Below are 13,138 nucleotides of genomic sequence, written 5' to 3'. Positions count from 1 at the left end.
TGCAATACTGGTAAGTGTTAAGGGATCACTGTTGCCTTTAGAGTATTTCAGTCGTTTAACATGTTATGAGGGTTCAGGTGTCTGGCTTTTTGTGAGGTAACATTAAATGAATGGTAAAGTGTATTAACCAGATACTTGGCACTTCGTAACAATATATATAGATATAGGATATATATATATATATATATATATATATATATATAGATATATATATATCATATATATATATATATGATATATATATAGTATATTGTATATATATTATGATATATAGATATATATACATATATATTATATAATATATGATATATATATATATATATATATATATATATATATATATATATTATATGTAATTAAATGTACCAATACGCAGTACATTATTGAGTCTTAAAGGACAATCTTCTTATGGACCTTAGGTAAACCGTATAAAATACCTGTTTTGTGCCTGATGTGAAAAGTCTGGAATACAGAGAATCATCAACAACACCTTCAGCTTTCAATTTCTTAAAAACCTGTTTATCTTCTCTTCCTTGTTTAGAATAGTTAAAAGATTATCTTTAACAGATTGGAATTTGGTATGATCACCAATACATTAAGCATTTTAGAAATATAATCATCCTTGTTCATTAAAACTACCCATTACCTTTATCTGGCTTCAAAACTACCACAGATCTATCGTTAGCCAAATTCTTCAAAACTTCGTTTTCTTGCCTTAGATTATGTACAAAAGAATTTCTATCCCTTAAAAATTCCTTAAAAAGTTAATCGTATCCCATAAAATAAAAGAAGAAAATGCTAGATGTTTCAGTGAGCACTTGAAAACTCAAAAGCCCTTAGATTATATATCATAGAAGGAATGGTTAAGTATGCCTTTGAAAAACATTTCAAATGTGCAAAAATGGTCAATAAAATCAGGTTTACAGAAAGATAAAACATAATTCAAACCTTACATAAAATCTTTTTCTCAATATCGGAGAGAATTCTACTCGAGTAATAAAAATAACTTTATCATAGGAACACCATTATCATCAGTGAAACCTAATTTCGGAGTTTATTACTTTGCACAAATTTAACACGACTTATCTTCGAAGAGTTACATTTATCAACGAGATTCAAAAGATGGTTGAAATCTATCCAAGACACCGCAATTCTTCAGCTGCGTAGTTAAACTACGCAGCTGAAGAATTCGGTCGGTCTTGGATGTTTTCAACCATCTTTTGAATCTCGTTGATAAATGTAACTCTTCGAAGATAAGTCGTGTTAAATTTGTGTTGGCAAAGTAATAAACTCCGAAAATTAAGGTTTCACTGATGATAATTGTGTTCCATATGATAAAGTTATTTTTAATTACTCGAGTAGAATTCTCTCCGATATTGAGAAAAAAGATTTATTTGATGTAAAGGTTTGAATTATGTTTTATCTTTCTGTAAACCTGATTTTATTGACCATTTTTGCACATTTGAAATGTTTTTCAAAGGCATACTTAACCATTCCTTCTATGATAGAGATAATAAGGGTTTTGAGTTTTTTCAAGTGGCTCACTGAAACATCTAGCATTTTCTTCTTTTTATGATAGGGATAGAAATTCTTTTGTACATAATATTTCTAAGGAAGAAAACGAAGTTTTGAAGAATTTGGCTAACGATAGATCTGTGGTAGTTTTGAAGCCAGATAAAGGTAATGGGGTAGTTTTAATGAACAAGGATGATTATATTCTAAAATGCTTAATGTATTGGGTTGATCATACCAAATTCCAATCTGTTAAAGATAATATTCTTTTAACTATTCTAAACAAGGAAGAGAAGATAAACAGGTTTTTTAAGAAAATTGAAATGAAAGCTGAAGGTGTTGTTGATGATTCTCTGTATTCCAGACTTTCATCATCAGGCACAAAACCAGGTATTTTTATACGGTTTACCTAAGGTCCATAAAGAAGATTGCCTTTAAAGACCAATTTAAGAATTATTATATATCCTAAAAAAAATATATATATATATATATATATATATAATATATATATATATATATATATATTATATTATTAACGAATGTGACAAACATTTTCGTTGCATAAGCTTCGTTAATCCAGGTACACCTATTCGCAAACATGCAATCATGGGGGTATGTTGGAAACATGTGGCAAATAAAGCATCTTTTAAAAGAAATAATGTAAAACTAAATATCAAAAGAGTGAATAATGCCAACAGCAATGGTAAGATTTGCGCTAAACGCAAGCGGAGATAACAATTGTATGGTACCTACTTGTGGGCAATCTTCAATTACAGGGGCACGTCCTAAACCTCACCTTGGAGCTAAGTTGTTACTTGGCAAAGGGGCGCGAGATTCCCCCAGGAGGACACCCCTTAACCTAGTTTCCTGGGATGTTTCGTAACCTTCCCGAAAATACCACAATTTATCCAAGGCTGAAGTGTCTTGAGCGGCTTATGTCACCCTAGGAAATATCCTAGCCCGTATGTGGAAACAGCTTAATACTGACCCTCTTGAAAATATGATATTTTCCAAAAATCCCAAGGCAGGGAGAGCAGTTGTTCTCGGATGTTCTTAATTTAATCAGATTAGTTAAGAAATAATTTTAATGGCTCGGGTTTTTTTTTCATTAACAGTGGAGAGTGCATTTCAGACGCTGTTATACGAGAAATGCTTGGTAGAGCTAAAACAGAGTATGGGCTTACATATAAGAAATGCACTTGGGCAACAAAGACAGAGCGTTAAATTAGCAGTGAAACTGTTCTCTAGATCATGTGCCAATTCAGTAAAATATTTAGTGTCAAAAATGGAGTTAAACATCCGATTTTATTCTTTTAATTAATGATAAATGACTGGTTCGACATCATTAATTCTTCATGTATGTATGTAGAGTTTGGTAAAAGCAGTGTTTTTGGTATTGATGTAGAAAAACAACGCAGGTACACTACTCAAGGTCACCAAGGTCATGAATCCTATGAGAGTTAAAAGTCTTAAATCAAAACGGCTTTTCAAGTCCCAGAAAGGTATAATTTTATCGTGTAAATCCACCATTGCTTTGTTTAATATGTTAAAAGCTTCTCATAGTTTTGACTAACCAATGACATGGATTAAATCAAGGTTGCCTTAACCCATTTCTTTGGATACATAAGGCAAATGGGTGGTCGCCATGATCATCCAAATCCAGTGAATTTTAAATTTAGGCTAATAAAATTATTGTTAGGGAAGGAAATGAAAGGAATAAGTGAAGAGTCATATCACCTCAGTTGAAAAATGGCTTGAATCTGCCAATGAAGATGACTATTTAACAAAAGAAAGGGAGTTAGTATTAGAAATATGTCTAACCACAGAGATGTTTAGACATTTATAATTTGAGCTATAAAAAGATTTTTTTGATAAAGAAGAAGACCTTTTGAGAGCAAACACAGAAATAGAAAAGATATCGAGGGAATAACTGAGGAGAAGGCTCTTAAATAAATTGGGGGATATACTGTCAAAAACCTTTGTGTGAAAAGCAAGAGCCCGTGCCAGCATAAGGATAGCTTAATCTTACTGCTGCATGGATAGACTGTGTTAGTAGGGGGGAGTTACGTGCACCCTCTAGTGTGTGTGTGTGTGTGTGTGCGTTTTTTTTTTTTTTTTTTTTTTTTTTTTTTTACAGTTAGTACTAGTGGCGGGAGATCTTTAATGCTGTACACGGGAAAGCTCCCGTGGAGGGCAAACATTGTTTTAAAAAGCTTTGCTTTGAATTTAAAAAGTCTGGTACTGAAGTTCCTGACGATATTATTGTTTTTTATGTTAAGAATATCAGTATATTTTCGAATGAGATATCTAAATAATTTAATAAAGTATATCTAAATAATTTAATAAAGTATATGAAACGTCAAGTGCAACCAGGCAAGGAAGGGGAGGCACTAAGAAAGAAAAGCTGAATCAAATCATTTCAAAAGGCAAATAGTTGTTTTAATTACATTCTTTTGACACCTGGAATATCAATTTTCAAAAATATTCGTTTCTTTTAACAAAAATAAGCTCTAATTTACAGTAGTTCGTTCTTCCTTGGCCATGATACAGATTATCTTCATTAAGTAAATAGTTTTTGACTCATTAAGGTTGATATATATATACAGTATATATATGTATGTATGTATATATGTACGTATGTATGTATGCATGTATGTATGCATATAGTGACCTGGACATTTTGTTGGTCCTGTAATGTCTGTTTATACATGCTTATTTATACTCTCTCATTGTTCTGATCAGTCTTGCCTCTAGTAGAGGGTCGTTACATATGAATAACTTGCTAACGAACTATATAAAATGTGATGCTATGTATAAATAAAGGTAAAGTCAGGGAGAAAAATGAAAAACGAGAACTGCCGAGATCTTTCGATCTTAACGACCCTTTAGTAGAGGCAAGACTGATCAGAGCAATGAGAAACACAGTACAGATAAGCATAATATATATAAACGGACGTTACAGGATAAACAAAAGGTCCAGGTCACTTTAAAGAACCGAAATAACGCCTGTGGGCTAGATTAAAAATCTAAAAACAGCCACACACACGTGGTCACTCATAGGTAAGTTAGTCAGAAGACAATACATTTTGTTTTAGGAACAAAGAGGCAAATACAAACGGACAGTACAAAATTAGCAAAATCACGAAGGCTAGATTAAATTCGTACTGTCCGTATGTATATGTCTCTTTGTTTCTAAAACAAAATGTATTGTCTTCTGACTAACTTACCTGTGAGTGACCACGTGTGGATGGCTGCTTTTAAATCTTTAATCTAGCCCACAGGGGTTATTTCAGTTTTTTATTAGTTTCAAAAACAAAAACAGAATGAAAAATATAACAAGAGCAGCTAGAGCAGAGTAACAATAACTTTAATGTCAATATTGGATAAAGAAACTTTAAAATTAAAAATTAGATTCTTTGTTTATATTGAATAAATATTAAATATGGCAAAGCAATGGAACTCTGATGGCTGAAGTGGAATCCTCAATCACTAGTGACTGCCTGTGGTAGAACCCACTCAACTCTTGCCTGTTTTTGAAAACTATGGATTCTGCAAACCACGAAAAAAATTCCACCAAAAACTTAACGTAACATTTATCTAAAGTCCCTTTATAAGCAATAATGAATGGTATACAATATATCAATATCAAATGCAAATATGTCAATATAACATTACATATAACTGAACTAGGTACTTAAATAAATTTGCCAAGACCAAGAAGATGACTTAAGCTACCTTCCAGCAAGCACAAGTAACCTAGCCTAGTAACAAATTAAAAAGTCAGGCTCACTAAAATCCTAAGTTATGTAATATTAAATATGATAAAAAACAAACTCAGGAAAAATAAAATCTTATACGGTATGTCGATTTAAGCAAATCTGAACACCCACTAGGCTATCCTATGCACAAAACAAAAATTTGGAATTAAGCTAGAAATAACACTAGTAATTTTATAATTAGCATACAATCCATAGAAATTTTATAATTAGGGCTGAAGACTTGGATAATTAATATTCATTTCAAATATTATAACCCCCTAACCAAAGTTGAACCATATGCCACAAAATCATAGGAAACTTACTGGGTTGGTAGGTCATATCCTTAAAATCCCAATGCAAATCGAAGAGCAGCAGAAGATCCCATTGTTGAGAAGTATGTATTCTGAAATCTTGATATTGCACTCTTCATGGTAGCACTCGTGGTAAGCAATTGCAGGAGAGGTGGCCTTAAAATAAAGTGCTACTCCATCTTCATAGCACTTCTTCACTAGAAGAAAACATTATCCAATATGGCTGATCTGCCTCCTCACTCTTCTCTCATTACCAGTAGGTGAAAATTTTTCCCAAGGATGATGGAATCAGGAACTGCAAATATTAAAATACAGCCAGCAGAGCCATCTATGGACTGAGCATATTATCCTTGAAAACTCCCAGTATTTCTTTTTGATTTGCTTTGTATGGCAAAAGGGGGGTTTCAAGGATAAAAACAAATATGAACTTAGATATATATATATACACAATTTATACATTTTCTACAGAATTAGTATTAAAATAATTCTTCAACATAAAGTGACCTGGACTCCTTTTGTTTATCCTGTAATGTAAGTCTATATGTGCTTATCTGTACTGTGTTTCTCATTGCTCTGATCAGTCTTGCCTCTAGTAAAGGGTCGTTAAGATCAAAAGATCTTGGCAGTTCTCGTTATTCATTTTCCTCCGTGGCATTACCTGTATATTTATAATATATAATATCTATATATATATATATTATAATTAATATATATATATATATATATATTAATATAGATAATATAATATATATATATACTTATTATATATATATATATCTATATAATATATAATATAATATTAATATATTTGTATATATAGATAGGATAGATTCTTGACGTTGCGTTAGACTCACGTTCTCATTAATGGTTCTCACCACCCTCAGATGACGCACGTGCGCAGAAAGAAGAGGTTTTAAAAAATTGAGGGGCCACGCTGTTCTGGTTGACCTCGTTGCTATCTGGACCATGGCCCAAAGTACACATAAACTGAATGGCTATGGGAAAATGTTCTCGGTTATTAATCACTGACGATTCAAGTATTCATTTGAAAAGGAACTGTAGCCTCCTGTGGTTCCCAGGATTTTTTTTTTTTTTTTTGGGGGGGGGGACGGGGGGGGGCGGTTGGGGGGGGTTTGCCCCCATTTGACCCTTAGGAGGGGCAGGGCACCCATGCACACAAGTACGTCGTCAGGTTTCAATTACTGACATTTGTGACGATGTTGCCAACGCTATGCCCTAGACTTCAAGGACGATCACTTGACTTTATGTGCTAAAGGAGTCAGGCAGTCATTGGCGTTACCCATCTGAAGATGTGATCTGGCCTAAGATTCAAGTGACGAGCGGCATCACGATAATACTTGAAAAAGTTTCACAATGAGAAATCTAAACGAAAAACGGATCTAACATCATGTGGAAAAAAGTAAAATGCGAAAATTTTAGAGGAATTAACGTCAGTGCCCTTAATACATTGCAGAAACGCAAGGTTAACAAATTTAAAAATTTTTATTTTTCCCCCCCCGAAAGGGTCACTTTGGAAAAGGAAAATATTGTCGTTCAAGATGTGGAACGGGATTTTCAGCGAGATCTTGTTTTTTTGGAAAAACCTGCTACAGAGAGAGAGAGAGAGAGAGGGTCCGGAGAGGAGAGAGAGGAGGAGGGACCGAGACAGAGATGGGATGACGAGCTAGGATCGGAGACGCAGAAGGAGAGAGGACGAGGAGAGGAGAGAAGAGGCCTCTTTGCCGGGTGATACAAATATTTCTAATGGAATAGCTGCATGCCAAACTTCAGTATTTGGCAAGCAACTCCCAAAATTTGAAAGATTGTATTTCATGTTGTGAATTTTGTATGCTTATACTCAAATATATATATATGTATATAATATATGTGTTTTTGTGTCTGTGTGTTTGTGTATATGTAGGTGACCAAAACCTGAGGGGACAGTGTTAACACCGTTGGCAAAAAAACGCCAGTGGCCCTAATGTATTTCCAGTTGGTTTTTAAAAATTAAAAATAAAATAAAATAAAATATTACTTCACTTTTCCATTACCATAAAAAGAAAGTCTGAAACTGGTACCTTACTGGATAAGAATAATATATTATATATATAATATTATTAGACATTATTATATATATATATATAGAATATATATATACATATACATATTATACATATGTATATAATAAATATGTGTTTTGTTTTGGTTCTGTTTGTTTGTTGGTATTTTATGGAGAGTGGGACCAAAACTGAGACAGTTGTCAACACCGGGCAAAAACCCCCAACGCATGGCCTAATGTATTCCAGTGTTTTAAAATATAAAATATAAAAATATTATACTTCACTTTCCTTAACCATCAAAAAAAGAAAGTTGAAAACTGGTACCTTACGGGTGGATAATAGATTAATCCATAATATATATAAGATATTATATTATAGATACATATATTATCGATAGATATAGAACTATTATAGATATATATTATAGTATAGATATCTTATATTAGTATCATAAGATATATACCAAGATAATATACGATAATATTAATATAGATAATAGAATAATATATATAATATAGAGATATATAGATAGATAATAGATGAATTATAGTATATATAATATATATAGATATAGATATAATATTAATCTAGATTATTATCCATATTAGATAAGATTATATATTAGAATTAGATTATATATATATATTATACTAGATAGATATATATAGAATGATATTATAATATAATATATATCAATATATATATATATATAATAATATAGAAATATATATAATATCTCTATCTCTCGCTCTCTCTTTCTCATCTATCTATTATATATATATATATAAGAATTATATATGTAATAGTGTGGCACAGTGGTCGTTATTCCAAAAGGACAATAAACTTAATAATACTTAAGAAAAAGGCACTGGAAACCAGGATAACTAAGGAAAAAAAAGGGAAAGGCGGAATACGATAATTGATTTTTCTTAGTGAAGGGATGTTTTGTTACTCCAAACAGTGAGGCTTAGGTTTTAGCCAATTAGGACATCTTGGTTTTCAATCTCCCCCAAAAAGCCTCTGTCCGTACCAGCGATTAGTGACCAACAAGAGATTATAGTCGACGAGGGATATCGCCCCAGGCAACCTTCGAGGAAATTGGGAAACTACTCTTCATTAGCGACCTAATGGAACTAATCGGCGTTCCCTTACGTTGAACAGGTCAGAGAGAGCCAATTATGGCATACCGTTTTACAAAAAGGAATTCTATTAGACCCGTTGTTAGCAAAGAGGGGAAGTACCAAATTCTTAAAAGCTCCACCACTCCCTCCCAAAGGTAGGCTCCTTAGTGATCGACGAAATCAAAAGCCAATTGTAGTGTCCCCCCCCCCCCGGTCCATAAGACAGCCCAAAAGGGTAGGTACAACGAAATGGACCTATGAGGTTACCAAGGGATACGCCCCCTAAAAGAAGCCAGGACATGAAGAAGGACGGCGTATTACAAATTCAAACGCCACCGAATTACTGTAGAAGAACCTGACAGGGAAGGGCGGTATTGTTATAATGTTTGCAGCCCAACTAAGGCAACAATGGAAGTCTTCAGAAAATGGCCACACCCAGTCAAAATCCAAAAACCAAAAAACCAAAGGCGGGGCTAAGGAGATTTCAATATGAACAAAAAGGCGAGGACAAGAGAGAGAGCAGGCAGAACAAAAAAAGGGAGCAGAGAAACAAAGGGGAACAAGAGAAACCAAGAGAGAGGAACAAACCTGGGGAGCCTGAGGGGGAGAAAACGGCAGTGGCCATGGACCGTTGAACCGGAAACAGAGAAGGACAGAAAGAAATCCCCAACAAGAAGAACAAAGGTGCCAAAACGTGTGGTGTTAGACAAGCCCCAATCAAAAAGGACAGTGGAAAGTGACAACTCAATTACTCAGTAAATTCACCCTCGTGCTATAGGACTTGTAATTGCAACAAAGTGCCAATTAAGTTTTATCAGTACCAAGAGCCCCAGTAACTCAAGACGGAATTTGGTGGTAAAACGTTGTGTTAAGAAACCCCTAACGAAGAATAAACTTTAATGTCAAAGAAACCCATATCAATTAATTTCGCATCCTAACAGAACCCCTTTACCTAATTCCCCAAAAGTACAGCCTCCACGGCACAAACGTTACTTAGATCTGTGCAAAAGAAAAGTAAGTACCAGCACAGATTTATTGGTGGCAGATGGGAAATACGACGGAGATAAAGATTGATATAGTGACAAGATTAATTGATGTCGATAGGATAGGGAAGAGGTACAAAAGACCACAGCAAAGGAAATGGTTGATTAGAGGACGTGTGATACGAAGACACGAATGACAGGTAAAGACAGCGGCTGCCCGAGAAACGGAATCAAAAGTTATTAGTGTCTGGCATAAGAGATTTTCAATCCATTCACGCCACTCGAAAAAGAAAAGTTTCTCCCCAAAAGACAAAGTTACCAGTGCTTCCCCCAAATAAAACAAGGACAGTTACCGAGTTGGTAAACACTAAAAAGCGCTCCAAAAAAAAAGCCACCACCCACCCACCTTTGCGAAAGTAAAAAACTTCCACTCTTGAAAGAACGAAGAAACAGTCGTTCCACCTAGAAGAACAAGATGTCGAAACGCAAGAAAGAATATATCAAGAGGAAAGAAAACCAATTCTTCCGAAAAACGCAATCCGTTCAACGCAAATCCTGCTTGAGAGGAAAAGGAAAGAAGAGAGAGGGGGGAGGAGGATCCCCTTTTTTCGAAGAAGAAGAAGACGAGAGAGAAGAGAGGGGAACCAAACACATCAATTCAAACGCCGCTGGTAGGCTGAACGCAATGCGGGTCAGACGTAAAACCCAGGAGCGAAGGGACGACGAAAGGAAGTAAGTCCAAAATTTAATATCCTCACACTTAACATAAACATCAAACTTTATTGAAAGTAAATTACGCTCCCCCGATTAACATTTCAGTTAGGACCAATTTCTGGTTATTTCAAGATTAAAAGATTTTCACTCTTGAAAACCTTTTTTTTTGGCAAACGAAAAACTACGATATTTCTTTAGTTTACTAATTATAACTAATCAAGCTACTAAGACTTCCTTTTACCCGAACATTTGTATGTTTACTAACCAATAACTTTAAAATTTTAATTTCTAATTTGATTGTGTCATTTTATGTTATTTTTTGCGATTTTGGTTGTTTTGCGATTTCTTGTACTTTTGTTTTTTTTTTGTTTTAGTATTTGCTTTTACTTTTATTCGTTACGTCGAATGAAATGTTTACTTGTTTTTTATTTTGTTTGTTAGGATAACAAGGTGGGTAATTCACGGGTAGGTCCTCTCGTTAGCGTACACGTTTACGGTCCAGTTCAGTATCGTTTTACCAGTACTGTTAAGAGGGTTTTGTTGGTTCTTGTTTAAGGAAGCGCTTACCGGTAACGTAAGACTTTGAGGACAATATTTCTGTTAGGGAAAATTCTTGTTTTTGATTTGTTTTTTATGGTGATTCGAATACTTTAGTTAAAAACAAAAAAAATTTATTGTTTTAATTATCCATTTTCTTTTGGGATATTAGCTGTCATAACTTTGATACTTTACAATGATACTCAGTACTTAAGAAAAATTTCCATTAACGAGTCGATGGTCAAAGGGAGACAGACTTCATCAGAAACGGAGTAAGAACGCCTGTGGCTTCACGAGGAAGAATGTCAAACAAGGAAATTAACCATGCCGGAACGGTTACAAACAGGTCCGCGGAATTGCAAGCGCAGCTAGTAAGGGGAACACAAAGGGAACACGGTTAATTAATCACCATAGCTAAATTTTGCGGAAAGAAAAGGGACGGTCAGTTAGCTTGTAACTAGAGAACTGGATAGAGCAAGTGGAGACATGGCTAGATTAAGCAAATACGGGGACAGATAGAGAAAAAGCGTTATTGAAGCCAAGAAGGTTATCTGGATTTGGAAAGCCGGAGGAGGAACTTTAGAACCGGTACGTTCACTCCGAGAAAAATTTACCGAAGATCTTAAGAATTCGGGAAGAATTGTTGAACAAACGGGTATTTTAGGAAGGTCATTTCCACAGGTGGTTGAAAAGAGATACCAGTTACCTAGCTTTTTCTTATTTCTTTTTGGCAAGGATAGTGGCGGTCAAATTTAAGTTAGACCGAAACGACGTTATTCAAGAGTTTTAGCTCTCAGTTGATAACAAAATATGGAATTGAATGGGGGTAACTTTCATGGAATCCACAGGTGGATAAGAGGTTAGAAGGAGGCAAGCAAAAAAATGCTTTAATGAGTCCATGTTAACAAAAAAATATTTAGACTAGCAATAATGATTGGAAGCCTAGCCAACGGAAGGTTATTGCAAGGATGGACTTCGTCAAGTGGGGAGGAACTCCGATGATGTAAGCAGAGATTGAAGAGGAGGAAACAAAAAATACTAGGTAGAAAGACCATGAAGGGAATCCTATTACAGACATTTAGTCGCTATAGGACAAAAAGAAAAGGGGTCTCCAAAATTAGATCTAGGGACACCATCTAGAAATCAGAATAAGAGTCCAGGTAAAATCTTTCGCAAAGGAGGATTTTCGACCAGTCAACCCGTGCAATAAACTTTGCAGAAGACGAGGGACATTATGCCAGTGGACTGCCGAGGGATTAGACCCTTCTGTCCTTTCCTATAAGAGAAACAAGGGATCATAGTGCCCGGAGAATGCAGGAATAAATCTTTGTTTCAGCTCCTAGAGGTAGATCTCAGTCGAGAGGCAGAGATACAGAGATAGGACAAACAATAGTCAAAATCTCCCCAGGTTAGGGAGGAAATTATGGGATTCCGTCCCCAAATAGATTATGCTAATCAAAACAGCAAGCAATAGGTGGGTATTCAAAACCAGTTCAGTCCAATGTCAGACGACCCAAATTGGGGAAATTTTTCTGATTTACTGGGTTACCAAATGAATCTTCCTCTCATAAGCAGAGAGAGAACGTCCGGAATGTCAAGGCTAAGGTCAAAGCTACAAGGTTAGCAAAGTTGATGTAGGGAATGAATATTAATTATAGACCAATTATTTCCCGCACATTGTCGGTATTAGAGAAACCTATTTGTTACAAATTCCTTTGATTAACAGGAAGTCCTTAAGAAAATATAATGGTCAGAAAAAGGTGGTTGTATCGATTGTATTTTTTTCCACTTAAGTTTTGAAATCCAGCGGTTAGATTGTAGAATTTTACAGAACGTCCAAGGGTAATGATAGCCACGTAATTGGCACCAGTTAGATTTTCCATTTAAGCTTAGGAAGAATTTGCTCGAAGAAGAAACAAAATGTTCTGGTAGCCAGAGGAGGAAATTACAATTAGCTTGTTTTGCCCATTTGCTGATAGGTTATCCAACTATGGGCTTTAGACAAGGGATAAGCATTGATGTCCTAGAGAAAACAAACTAGTGGATTATTAAAACAACGGTCGTGAGGATTTTCAGAAGACAAAATATGCAAAGTTAATAAAAAGAACACCAGATACAGAGAAATCCCACACGAAAGGTAAT

Source organism: Macrobrachium nipponense, chromosome 15, assembly GCF_015104395.2.
Source record: "Macrobrachium nipponense isolate FS-2020 chromosome 15, ASM1510439v2, whole genome shotgun sequence".
Lineage (NCBI taxonomy): Eukaryota > Metazoa > Arthropoda > Malacostraca > Decapoda > Palaemonidae > Macrobrachium > Macrobrachium nipponense.
This window is presented reverse-complemented; position numbering follows the sequence as displayed.